At 39.6% G+C, this 11549-nt stretch overlaps 1 protein-coding gene across 1 annotated transcript in view; it reads right to left on the reverse strand.

The window, feature by feature from the left end:
- PTPN13 (protein tyrosine phosphatase non-receptor type 13) overlaps window positions 1-11100 on the reverse strand; it is a 235368-nt gene extending 224268 nt beyond the window's left edge. The window contains exon 1 of the mRNA XM_027095877.1: window positions 10624-11100. The gene's annotated coding sequence lies outside the window, so the exon portion shown is untranslated. The remainder of the gene's footprint in view (window positions 1-10623) is intronic.
- Window positions 11101-11549: the final 449 nt, after the last annotated feature.

Here is an 11549-nt window from a genome sequence, read left to right on the forward strand (position 1 = left end):
GCAGTAAGGAGGTAGAGAAGAAAAAAAAGATGTCTGGGTTCATTGCCATGTCTTAAAACAGCCAGAGCAGCTCTGGAATCGTATGCCTGGACTTTATATTAGAGAAAAGGAAATCCCTATCTTCTTAGGTCATTGTTATGCCAGGGTCTCTTGTACTAGCAACCCAAAGCAACTTCTCATTGGAAGAAGCAAAACAAATAATTCATTGCAGTGGTCTTGGATAGGGCAAACACAAAGAATATTTCCCAAATCAGTGCTCCTATTAAAAAAGATGCTAAGGGCTTCCCTGGTGGCGCAGTGGTTGAGAGTCCGCCTGCTGATGCAGGGGACACTGGTTCGTGCCCCGGTCTGGGAAGATCCCACATGCCACGGAGCGTCTGGGCCCGTGAGCCATGGCCGCTGAGGCTGTGCGTCTGGAGCCTGTGCTCTGCAACAGGAGAGGCCACAGCAGTGGGAGGCCCGCATACCGCAAAAAAAAAAAAAAGAAAGAAAGATGCTAAGAGATGTACTGTGGATTCTGTAGTTAAATTGTCAAATAAATTAAAATGATAAACAGTTGGCCATCTGTAACCACAGGTTCCACAACCACAGATTCAACCAACCTCAGATGGAAATTATTTGGGAAAAAAAAAATTATAGAAAGTTCCAAAAAGCAAAACTTGAATTTGCTGCATGCTGGCAACTATTTGCATTGTATTTACAATGATTTACACAGTATCTACACTGTATTAGATAGTATAAATAATTTGAAGATGATTTCAAGTATATGGGAGGATTTGTGTAGGTAATATGCAAATACTATGCCATTTTATATAAGGGAATTGAGTATCCACAGCTTTTATATCCATGGGGGTCCTGGAATCAATCCTATGGAGAATATGGAGGGACGACTGTATACATAATCATCTTGGAGATTCATAAGGTATATTAGTATATTAAAGGTTCTAAAAGGGTGCGCAAAATCAGTCAGGATAAACGTCTACAAAAACTTACTAAAGAATTTTAGGTTATAGGCTTCCCTGGTGGCGCAGAGGTTGAGAATCCTCCTGCCAATGCAGGGAACACGGGTTCGAGCCCTGGTCCGGGAAGATCCCACATGCCGCAGAGCAACTAAGCCCGTGCACCGCAACTACTAAGCCTGCGTTCTAGAGCCCGCAAGCCACAACTACTGAGCCCACGCTCCTAGAGCCTGTGTTCTGCAACAAGAGAAGCCACGGCAATGAGAAGCCTGCGCACCGCAATGAAGAGTAGCCCCTGCTCACATCAACTAAAAGCCCGCACACAGCAACAAAGATCCAATGCAGCCAAAAATTAATTAATTAATTAAATTAAAAAACAAAAACACATACCCTTTAAAAGAAAAAGAAAACAATTTTAGGTTATGTTACACAACACTCCTAGGGGCATAGCAACATAAGATTCACAAATATTAAGTAATATATCTGTGTGACTGTGAACAATGTACATTTAAACATACTAGAATTTATGTACCTGATAGTGTTAACTTTCAAAATAGACACTTTGGGAGGATAGATACCTTTGTCCTCAAACACAATATTATTAGAGATATTTCTGGGACTGTCTTTCTAATCATGTTTACAGTCCTATTTTAAAAATCACTCCTTTTACTTTATAATCATTTTTCATTTTAATTGAAATTATTAAATCCTCCTAAATCATTCACCTTTCTAGATCATGAATATATTATTTAATTGAATCAAACCTATTCTCAAAGAAGAGATGTGCCACTACAAAGGATCTTCAAAAACAACATGCCATATGCTCTAAAAAGTAACTCCAAAACAGGAGATGTGTAGGGTTCTAAAAATGAGTAGTTTTGGGAATTCCCTGGGGGTCCAGTGGTTAGGACTTGGCACTTTCACTGCCATGGCCCACATTCAATCCCTCGTCAGGGAACTAAGATACCACAAGCCACGCAGCATGGCCAAAACAAAAAAAAAAGGGTAGTCTGAAGAGGATGACATTTATTTTCACAAGTTCCACGAAGTGTGTGAAAATTAGGCACAGGTTACATATATCAACAAGCCCAAGTAATGAGTGGAAGAAACAGAAACATGCAGCCCAAGAAACAAAGTAGGGCCATAAACTTTGAAACAAAAAAACATATTTAAGTTCATATATTACCTTTACCCAGGGTATTAAATAAATAAATAAATAAATAAAAACTTATAAATAAGAGTATACCAAAAATAATAATAGCTAATATTTATTAAATACTTAGTATGCATTAGGCACTGCTCCAATTGCTTACATGTTTTAATGAATTAATCATTTAGTCCTTACAACAATCCCATAAAAGAGGCCTGGTAATTATCCTTATTTTGTAGATGAAAAATCCACAAGGGTTTTCCACAGAGAAAATTTCCACAAGGTCACAGAGCTTATATATCAGAGTCAGAAATTAAAACTCAGGCAGCCTGGCTCCAAAGTCTAGGGTCTAAATCCCATGCTATACTGTTGTCTCTAAATCAAAGAGGAATGGTCAACACAAATGCACAGCTGCATCTAAAAACAATTCATATATATTCAGATCAGTACCCATGTTTGTAAAGTTTTACATATGCTTTAATTTTTACCTTTACAGCTGTTCCGTGCCAATATATCCTGTCAATAGATTGGCTTACTTGGCTTGAACTCAGATGATTAAATATATGTGGCCACAGACTAATCCATTTATCTGCTATCTTGGAAATGTGCCCTCTCTGTGTATCACCAGTGCCTAGTACAGCGCCCGGCAGAAAACAGGAATTCAATGTACGTTTACTGAATACAGAACAATTAAAAGGGGGGCTGTCCAGGGCTGCCCTGGTGGCAGCAGTTGTTAAGAATCTGCCTAAAAAAAAAAACAAAAACAAAAACAAAAATAAGAATCTGCCTGCCAATGCAGGGAACAAGGGTTCAAGCCCTGGTCCGGGAAGTTCCCACACGCCGCGGAGCAACAAAGCCTGTGCGCCACAACTACTGAGCCTGCACTCTAGAGCCCGCGAGCCACAACTATGGACGCCCGTGTGCCCAGAGCCCGTGCTCCGCAACAAGAGAAGCCAATGCGATGAGAAGCCAACGCGATGAGAAGTCCGTGCACCACAACGAAGAGTAGCCTCCCACTCGCCGCAACTAGAGAAAGCACGCACGCAGCAAGGAAGACCCAACACAGCCAAAAATAAATAAATAAAATAAAATAAATATATGTTTTTAAAAAAGGGGGCTGGCCATCAGAATATGGTTAGATCAGTCCAGATTCATCATTACACTTACTAGAAAAACACTCAACTGGCTTGGTTTACCAACAGTGATTCTTTAATATCCCTTTAGGTGGAAGAACAATATCATCTATTTTTTAATTAAATCTCAGTATCTCAGTACAATCTTAAAACACCCTTAAAGTTAGATGAAGTCTTGATGTACACACATAAACATTGAGAAAGATTAAGATGAAATCTTATTTTTAAAATGTAGCTCTGGGGCTTCCCTGGTGGCGCAGTGGTTGAGAGTCAGCCTGCCGATGAAGGGGACACAGGTTCGTGCCCCGGTCCGGGAAGATCCCACATGCCGCGGAGCGGCTGGGCCCGTGAGCCATGGCCGCTGAGCCTGCGCGTCCAGAGCCTGTGCTCTGCAACGGGAGAGGCCACAACAGTGAGAGGCCACCATAACGCAAAAAAAAAAAAAAAAAAAAAAAATGTAGCTCTGTTTGGTCTTCAGCTATATAATGAGTATGACATATTATGTGATAACATTAAAATAGTTTCTTTTATTTAAAAATTGAAGGAAATTCCCATTAAATTTTAATAATGGAAAATAATATAGTCTAGATTTTTTCTTTGTAAGTGTAAGAATTATATAACTATGACACTGAAGGATATGTTGGCTTGAATTACAAATAAAACAGCAATACTGCCAGGTACTGTGTAATAACACATATACTATCTGTTATTTATTTCTGTATACCTCAAAGCAGTGCCAGAATTTCAAAGTTCTGATTGAATTCAACTGACTGGTACATATCCACAATATAGTTTTAGCTGGTTTCGATCTGATAATTGAATATTCCTAAATTATATTTATTGTATATTTAAAAAAATTATAAGTTATTTTGCTTTTTCTAATCTAAGAGTTGTTTTTTATTTTATTTTATTTTATTTATTTATTTATTTAATTTGGTTGCACCGGGTGTTATTTGTGGCATGCAAATTCTTAGTTGAGGCATGCATGTGGGATCTAGTTTTCTGACCAGGGATCGAACCCAGGGCCCCTGCAGTGGGAGCTCACAGTTTAAACACTGTACCACCAAGGGAAGTCCCTAAGAGTTGTTTTTTAATTGAAGTATAGTTGATCATTTTTTTTAAAAAATGAAACACCTATTTCAGCTTTCATGAAGTACAGCCATAAGGATACATTTTAGCTTTTGTAAATTTTCACACAGTACTTAGAAAACTGGTATATGTTGCATCTGAATCATCGTGTGAAGCTCATTCCTTCACTTCTAGAAACTAGCATCAGAGTCAAATCAAAATAGACTGTGTGAAGAATGAATTTAATCAATATTACGTTCAAATAATCCTATGAAATTACATCTCAGCAAAGTCAAGAATATGAAAGACATTGAGAGAATGAATTTGTCATTCAAAACATTACAAATAAGGGAAACTCCTGTGTCAAAACACTAATTATTTCTTTTTACTTCAACATTATATTTTCCAGAAGAGATATCTGACTACACTAAGACCTAAAATAAATAATCCCTTAATAGTTTAAATGTTTATTTTAAAAATTACACTTTTCTAGAGAAAGTGCTTAAGTAATACTTAAGCAGTTCTAAGAGTAACTAAGTTTCTTAAAAGGGTTCTCTTCTTTTAAAAAATTCTCAGGCTCTTTCTTCCTAAAAAAAAAAAAATACACCAACTTAGAATATTTTTAACACATTCTCAGATTATATAATCATTCTAACCTTAATTTAAGTTATTCAACAAGAATGTTTCATTTTTGTTCCACAACTACATAAGAAATAAGAGGAAAAGCATTAAAATATGAAAATGATACAGAATACAAAACATTCCATCAGACATCCTTTCAACAAAATAACTCTCAACATCTTGGATGCAAATTTTTCTGAACTGAGTAGTTAAAAAAGCATGTGTTTATGTTAAAAGAAATGAACAATCTACCAATAAGGAAAAAAAGAAGGAACGCTTTTAATTAAAAATAATGTTTCCATTTCTACCCACTTTAGTTTCTACTCACAACACAATAAACCAATAAAGAAAACTTTGATTTTTTTTTTAAGGTGCTAAGGGGGGTGGTGCAGCTGAGATGAACTACACGTACAGTTTCTTCGAAGCTGTGCATCAGTAGTTAACAAGTGACAAACACCATTAAAATTCACGACATAGTGTTAGCTTTCAACCATCTCAAACTGCTTAGGAACCTCATTTTTGTTGAAGGGAATGCTTTCTTGTGGGAAGAAATAGTCTCAGGACTTCCTTGGTGGCGCAGTGGTTAAGAATCTGCCTGCCAACGCAGGGGACACGGGTTGGAGCCCAGGTCCGGGAAGATCCTACATGCCGCGGAGCAACTAAGTCTGTGCACCACAACTACTAAGCCTGCGTTCTAGAGCCGGATAGCCACAACTACTGAGCCTGTGTCCCACAACTACTGAAGCCCGCGTGCCTGGAGCCCATGCTCCACAACAAGAGAAGCCACCTCGATGAGAAGCCAGTGCACTGCAACGAAGAGTACCCCCGCTCGCCGCAACTAGAGAAAGCCCACACGCAGCAACAAAGACCCAACGCAGCCAAAAATAAATAAATAAATAAAAATATTTTTTAAAAAAAGAAAAGAAATAAAGTCCCTCATGCAACTCTATGTTCAAGTTAAAACCAATAAGACGGTTTTCTGTTGGAAAATTCAATTGTACCATATGGTAACTAAGAGTCTCCATTTGTAAAAGAAAAAAAAAAAGCTTCCCCAGATAGAAAAACCTTGAATCAAATTCCAACACTTAAGTTGAAATGATGACTTTCTCTATTTCCTGAAACTGTTGTAGTACACAAGAGCAATTAAGCCGTTGGTTGGATTCAGAGCATACTGATATAAATGATAAACATAAGGACACTCAAGTTCCTCCTCTCAGTTAACTTTGAAAAGGAAAACCTCACAACTAGGTACAAGGAATTGAGGAAAGCGTTAAAAATGTGATATTTCTCCTCACTTAAAAAAAACTATCAAAAATAATATATTTTAAATTATAAATCTAAAGGAAATGACTATATATATCATATTTACCTCATTTCAGATGATGGGAAATTGTAATACAAATTTCCAAACCTTTAGGTAATACAGAAGTTTCTGTGATGATAGAAATATTCCATATCTGAGCTGTTCAAAACAGGGGCTACTAGCCACAAGTGGCTACTGAGCACTTAAAATTTGGCTAGTGGGGGGAGGGAAGGACTGGGAATTTGGGATTAGCAGATTCAAACTATTATATATAGGATGGATAAGCAACAAGGTCATACTGTTTAGCACAGGGAACTATATTCAATATCCTGTGATAAACAATAATGGAAAAGAATATGAAAAAGAATATATGTATAACTGAGTCATTTTGCTATAGAGCAGAAATTAAACACAACATTGTAAATCAACTATACTTCAACAAAAAATTTTTTTTTAATTTGGCTAGTGGGAATAAGGAACTGAATTTTAAGTGATAACTAATTAAATTAGTTTAAATTTAACCACATGTGCAGCTCTAAGGAACTGGAGGGAAATATTTATACCTTAAATTCTGATTCAAATAGTAAAAATCCTGTAGATGGGCATATACATAGTTGCTTCTGAAACATATTTATTTTTTTTTAATTCCTGTGATTTATGTAGAGGAAAATACCAAAACACAACATAAAAATGTTGCTGCATTTGTGGGAATCAAATTTTCTATATTTACCTTCTAGAGAGGACTAGAATACTGGTTTGTAAGTTGGCTCCATGTTGTAATTTCTTAGGGCACTTCCAAAAATAAGGATGTGTGGGTCTTACTCCCAAAGATTCTAGTTTAATTGGTCTGAATTGAGTCCTGGGCATAAAGATTTTTAAAACCTACCCAGGTGACTCTAACATGCAGCCAGAGTGTCACTAAACTAGAAAGAAAATAAGAAACTGTTAAGTATAGATGCAGTGTGCAACCAAAGACATTTCTTTGCTGGTAGGCAAAGAGGGCCTTCCAACAACACAGATTCAAGTCAAAACCCCTGAGGGCTCTGGTGTGTTACATGTTCAGGAATGATTTGGGTGTACAATCATAAGTTTTTGCTATTATTGAATGTTATTCAATTATGTAAACGAGATTAGAAAGGAAGGAAATAAACTAAATACTGAGTGTCAATTTGCACTTGCCACTTTTGCATATATTATTTAATTTCATCCCCAACATACCTTGGGAAGTAGATATTATTAAATTATTTAGAGATGTGGAAAGTAAATTTAAAGATGTTCTCTAGGATTTGGACACATGTTTCTCTGACAGTAAAGTCCACATTCTATATACTACAGCAGAATTCTCTCTGAGGAAGTTTGTTTCAATAAATTTTCATACTGGAATCAAAGAAAAATAAAGAAAAAGCAGGATTCAGTGGTGGAGCACAGGATAAGGCAAACACACTTAAACAGGTGCTTAAACCAGTTCCTGTATTTCCTAAGCACCTGATAGCAAACCCGGGGAAAAACATGTTCATCTGTGGTTCAAATCTACAGCAGCCTCAACACTAGACCATTTAGAAGTTGCTGCCTTTCTATCCTAAGAAGTTAAGTAATTGGTCTCCTACTGCCTCACAATCTATTAGCTATAGTCATACATTCTTCATACAGGATAGAACAGTATGCTTATTCACAGTGACTGACACTAAACAAGAATAAGACAGGGGTCTTAAAGATATTTTCATTTTGCCCCCTAGACTCACAGGATTACTGGGATTACTCCTCGTGGAGTAGTTTACAGACCACAGTTTTGATGTGACATGCTTACAGTGACTATGTAACTTTAACTTAGATCATTGATGTTCTATATTAATTACTCATTAAAAGCTTTTTAAATCCAGTTCCTGGGTTGTTCAACCTATCTTAATTTTCAAATTAAGAAAAGTTGTCAGTGGAAAAAATTGGAAATCCAGAGCAACAGACCCTCACCCTTCCCATCAGCACTAATCCTTCTATTCTGAGACCCAATATCCTTTCTCCTTTTTCAGGCTCCAGCACTGTAAAGGGACATTAACTCAAATGAGTCACACTTGGTTACATCAGAGGCCTGAGAGGAGAAAACCTTCAATTCTCTATTCTAATTAATGGCACAGACTTCTCCCAAAGCATATTCCAAAATAAGAAAATGTTGACAGGAGTAACTCCTAAAATGCACAGGCTTGGAGTATGGCAGTGTTTCCTTTCTATTTCAATTGGTATTAATTACAATTTAATTATACCACAAAAAATATTTTGTAGTTTATTTAATAATGTCAAACTCTTGTCAAAAAAAGAGAGAGACCATTGTAAAGCAATTATACTCCAATAAAGATGTTAAAAAAAAAAGAGGAAGAAGCTGCAGCAGCTTATTCTCAGTAGTCCCTTTCTCTAGCTCATTTGGAATGGGCAATAAGATGAGCTGGAAAAATACATACTCAATTGATATAGGGGAAGTTACAATGCCCCTCATCCAATCCCTGACCTATTAAAAGCAGAATAAAGCAAGGATTTGACCTGTTTTTCTTAATTAAAAAATACATAAATTCCATTCATTTCAAGATTGATACCTATCATCTACCAAAAACAATTAGCCAATTCTCACATTCACTTCCTGCATTTGAGGCATGCCTCCAGAAAAACATAATGTAAGTTTTACAACTTTTGACCCCACCATAGTATCAAAATCCATCTTTGCAATTGACACTGGTTTTAATGGTTTGTGTATGTGTGTTTATTGTGACATGAAAATCTATTTATAAATATTTTCAGATGCTGGTAATCACCCTCCAAAAAACAGCAGGCTTTACATGCAAGTAAAAGTTTTGGTGGGACAAATGTAAATTCAAACCTACATAATAGATTTTTTTTAAAAGTTCTTGTATCAACTATACTCCAATAAAAATTAAATAAATAAAAAATTTTTTAAAGTTCATGTAAAAGTGAAACACACTTCAAATTAGTTCCTTTTCTTAATAACTAACCCTAGATATTTTTTCTATTTTTAATTCCACCTTCCATCCTACCATCTCCCCAACACATACTTCCACAAGGCCTCTAGAACATCAAAGTTAGAATACAAAGTTATTATGAAAAAACTATAATAAACTTAAGATTGGACAATAAAGCAGTCAATTCGCCTCTGTACGAATTTACTGAATCAATACATGCATGAACTTAATAAATAATGCTAATGATATTAACATAAGAAATAATTTGTATCATAGCACCAACACAAACAGCCAATGAACAGGAAGCAAGTTTTCACGTTGACCCTCCCAACCCAGTCAACAAGAATTTGGGAAAATACCAACGCTTGTTTCATAATACAACGACTTCCATTTTTTCCCCATCCTTTAGTAAACTCTGTAGATCTAAATTTTAAAATCCGTCTAATTAGTTACCTGCATTCTTCAACCCACAGATCAGGTGTCCTACATTTCATTTAGGTCCCCGCCTTGAAAACAAACCCGATTGCCCCATTTTCTGAGAGGTAAACTCAGCTCCAGGCAGCTCCCCATGAAGTCACCGCGTTTGTTATTTCAAAGATGCAATTAAACGAAAATGACACAAGGCTGTCCAAGAGATTAGTTGGAAGTGTATGGAGGTGTCTATCATATATGTGTAAGGCCATTGAAAACTGTATTGCTGTTAACCTATTTTAGTGGTAATATTTCTCCCCATTCCCCCTTCTCCAGTGTATTCATAACAGAGGGAAATTAAACTTTGTAAAAACTTTCTTGCTTCTACCAAACTTTAGCTTTCCAGCTTTCGGTACTACAGTATCTTGTAATGAGTAAAGGAGAGAGGGAGAGGGGTGGTTAGCTCCACTCAGAGAAAAGCAATAAAAGAGCTTGCATCAGGCAGTGTCTCTCCCTCTGCCCCCTCTTCCCTACCACCCAACCCCCTCTTCTCCGAGCCCTTACATATACACATTCTTCTCGGCGGCCTCTAACCACACCATGTCCACAATCATTTACAGAAATTAGAAACAGACTCTGGGAGCCCTTTCCCTTAGCACGCACAGAGCAGAGATGTAGTAGCAAGATGGGGCAATGTCACTCTCTATTACCCCACAATCTCTTACCCCCTCTGGGGTTTAATTCCCGAGAATCCGACTTTCCTCCGCGGAGAAGGTGAATCTACCTAATTCACAATAAAACATCATCTCATCCCTCCCCACCCCAGTAACCCCACCCCCACCTAACACACCAAAACACTCCAACCAAAAAAAGTTCCTTCCACCAGGGCAACAGGGTGGATTTTAGGGGTTCGGGCAAAAGCAGAGAGAGGAGGAAGAGAGCGAGCGCGGTGCACTTTGTTGGGCACTTTCCGCACACGCAGTCCAGAGCCCAAGGCAGCTCTCGTCCTTACCCGCTTTTCCGGAGACCCGGTCCTACTACTGGAGCGCGGGACGAGGGCTGCGGGGACGCGGCGTCGGGGTGGGCAGCCGGCAGCCCCCGCGGGCGCCCAGAGCCTCCACCTCTTCTTCCCCAAGCGGCTGCGAGCGTGGGCCGAAGGAGCTGGAGAAGGAGCCTGGGGAGGGGGAAAAGAGGAGCAGCATCTCCTCCTCCTCCACGCCTCCGAAACGCCCCTCCAGCCGCGACCCCGGCCGACCGCCTGACCTTCGAGCGCTCGCGCACCCTTCCCGGCCCTCTGCTGCCCCGTACGCCTCCAAGGGCTTCGCCAAACCCTGTGGTGCGGAACGGCTCAACTCCTGCAGCCGGCTCCGAGCGCTGCCGAGGCGGCAGAGGCGGACCGGGAAGCCAGGGAGTGCTGCTCGCCAGCAAGACGGTCTCTAGGGGATGTAATCATGATGTGTCACCCTCGCCGCGCCGCGACTGCCGGAGCTACTCGCTCCACTCGGGCTACATCTCACGCGCCCGCACCGGCTCCGCCCAGTTCATGTCAATCAACCCTCCCCGGATTCCCGGAGCACAGCGGATCTCCGACCCCGCCGTCCCCTCGGCCTCATTGGCCCGACGGCCCTCCAGCCCCGCCCCCTCCCTAGGGACAAGGTCGCCGGGGAGACAGGCGCCCAGGTTCCCATGACAACCGGAGCCTTGGGCCTGGCTTTTCGCGTTCTTCTGGCTTGCCAGACGCTCAGGTTGATGGCCTGGCAGCGAAGTTCTTAGCCCCTGCGGGGTGGGCTCCTAATTTCTGGCCAAGTTGAAAATGCAGCCGACCGCCCCCACACTTCCAACTTCAGAAACAGAACTTTGTGGCCCAGCAGAGTGCGAGGGAGAGTGAAAAATGCCCTGCTCTTCCTCTGTCAATCGAAATAACCCCTCCCCCCTTGC

Source organism: Aethalodelphis obliquidens, unplaced genomic scaffold (assembly GCF_003676395.1).
Source record: "Aethalodelphis obliquidens isolate GAN/ISIS:26980383/991018 unplaced genomic scaffold, ASM367639v1 scaffold95, whole genome shotgun sequence".
NCBI lineage: Eukaryota > Metazoa > Chordata > Mammalia > Artiodactyla > Delphinidae > Aethalodelphis > Aethalodelphis obliquidens.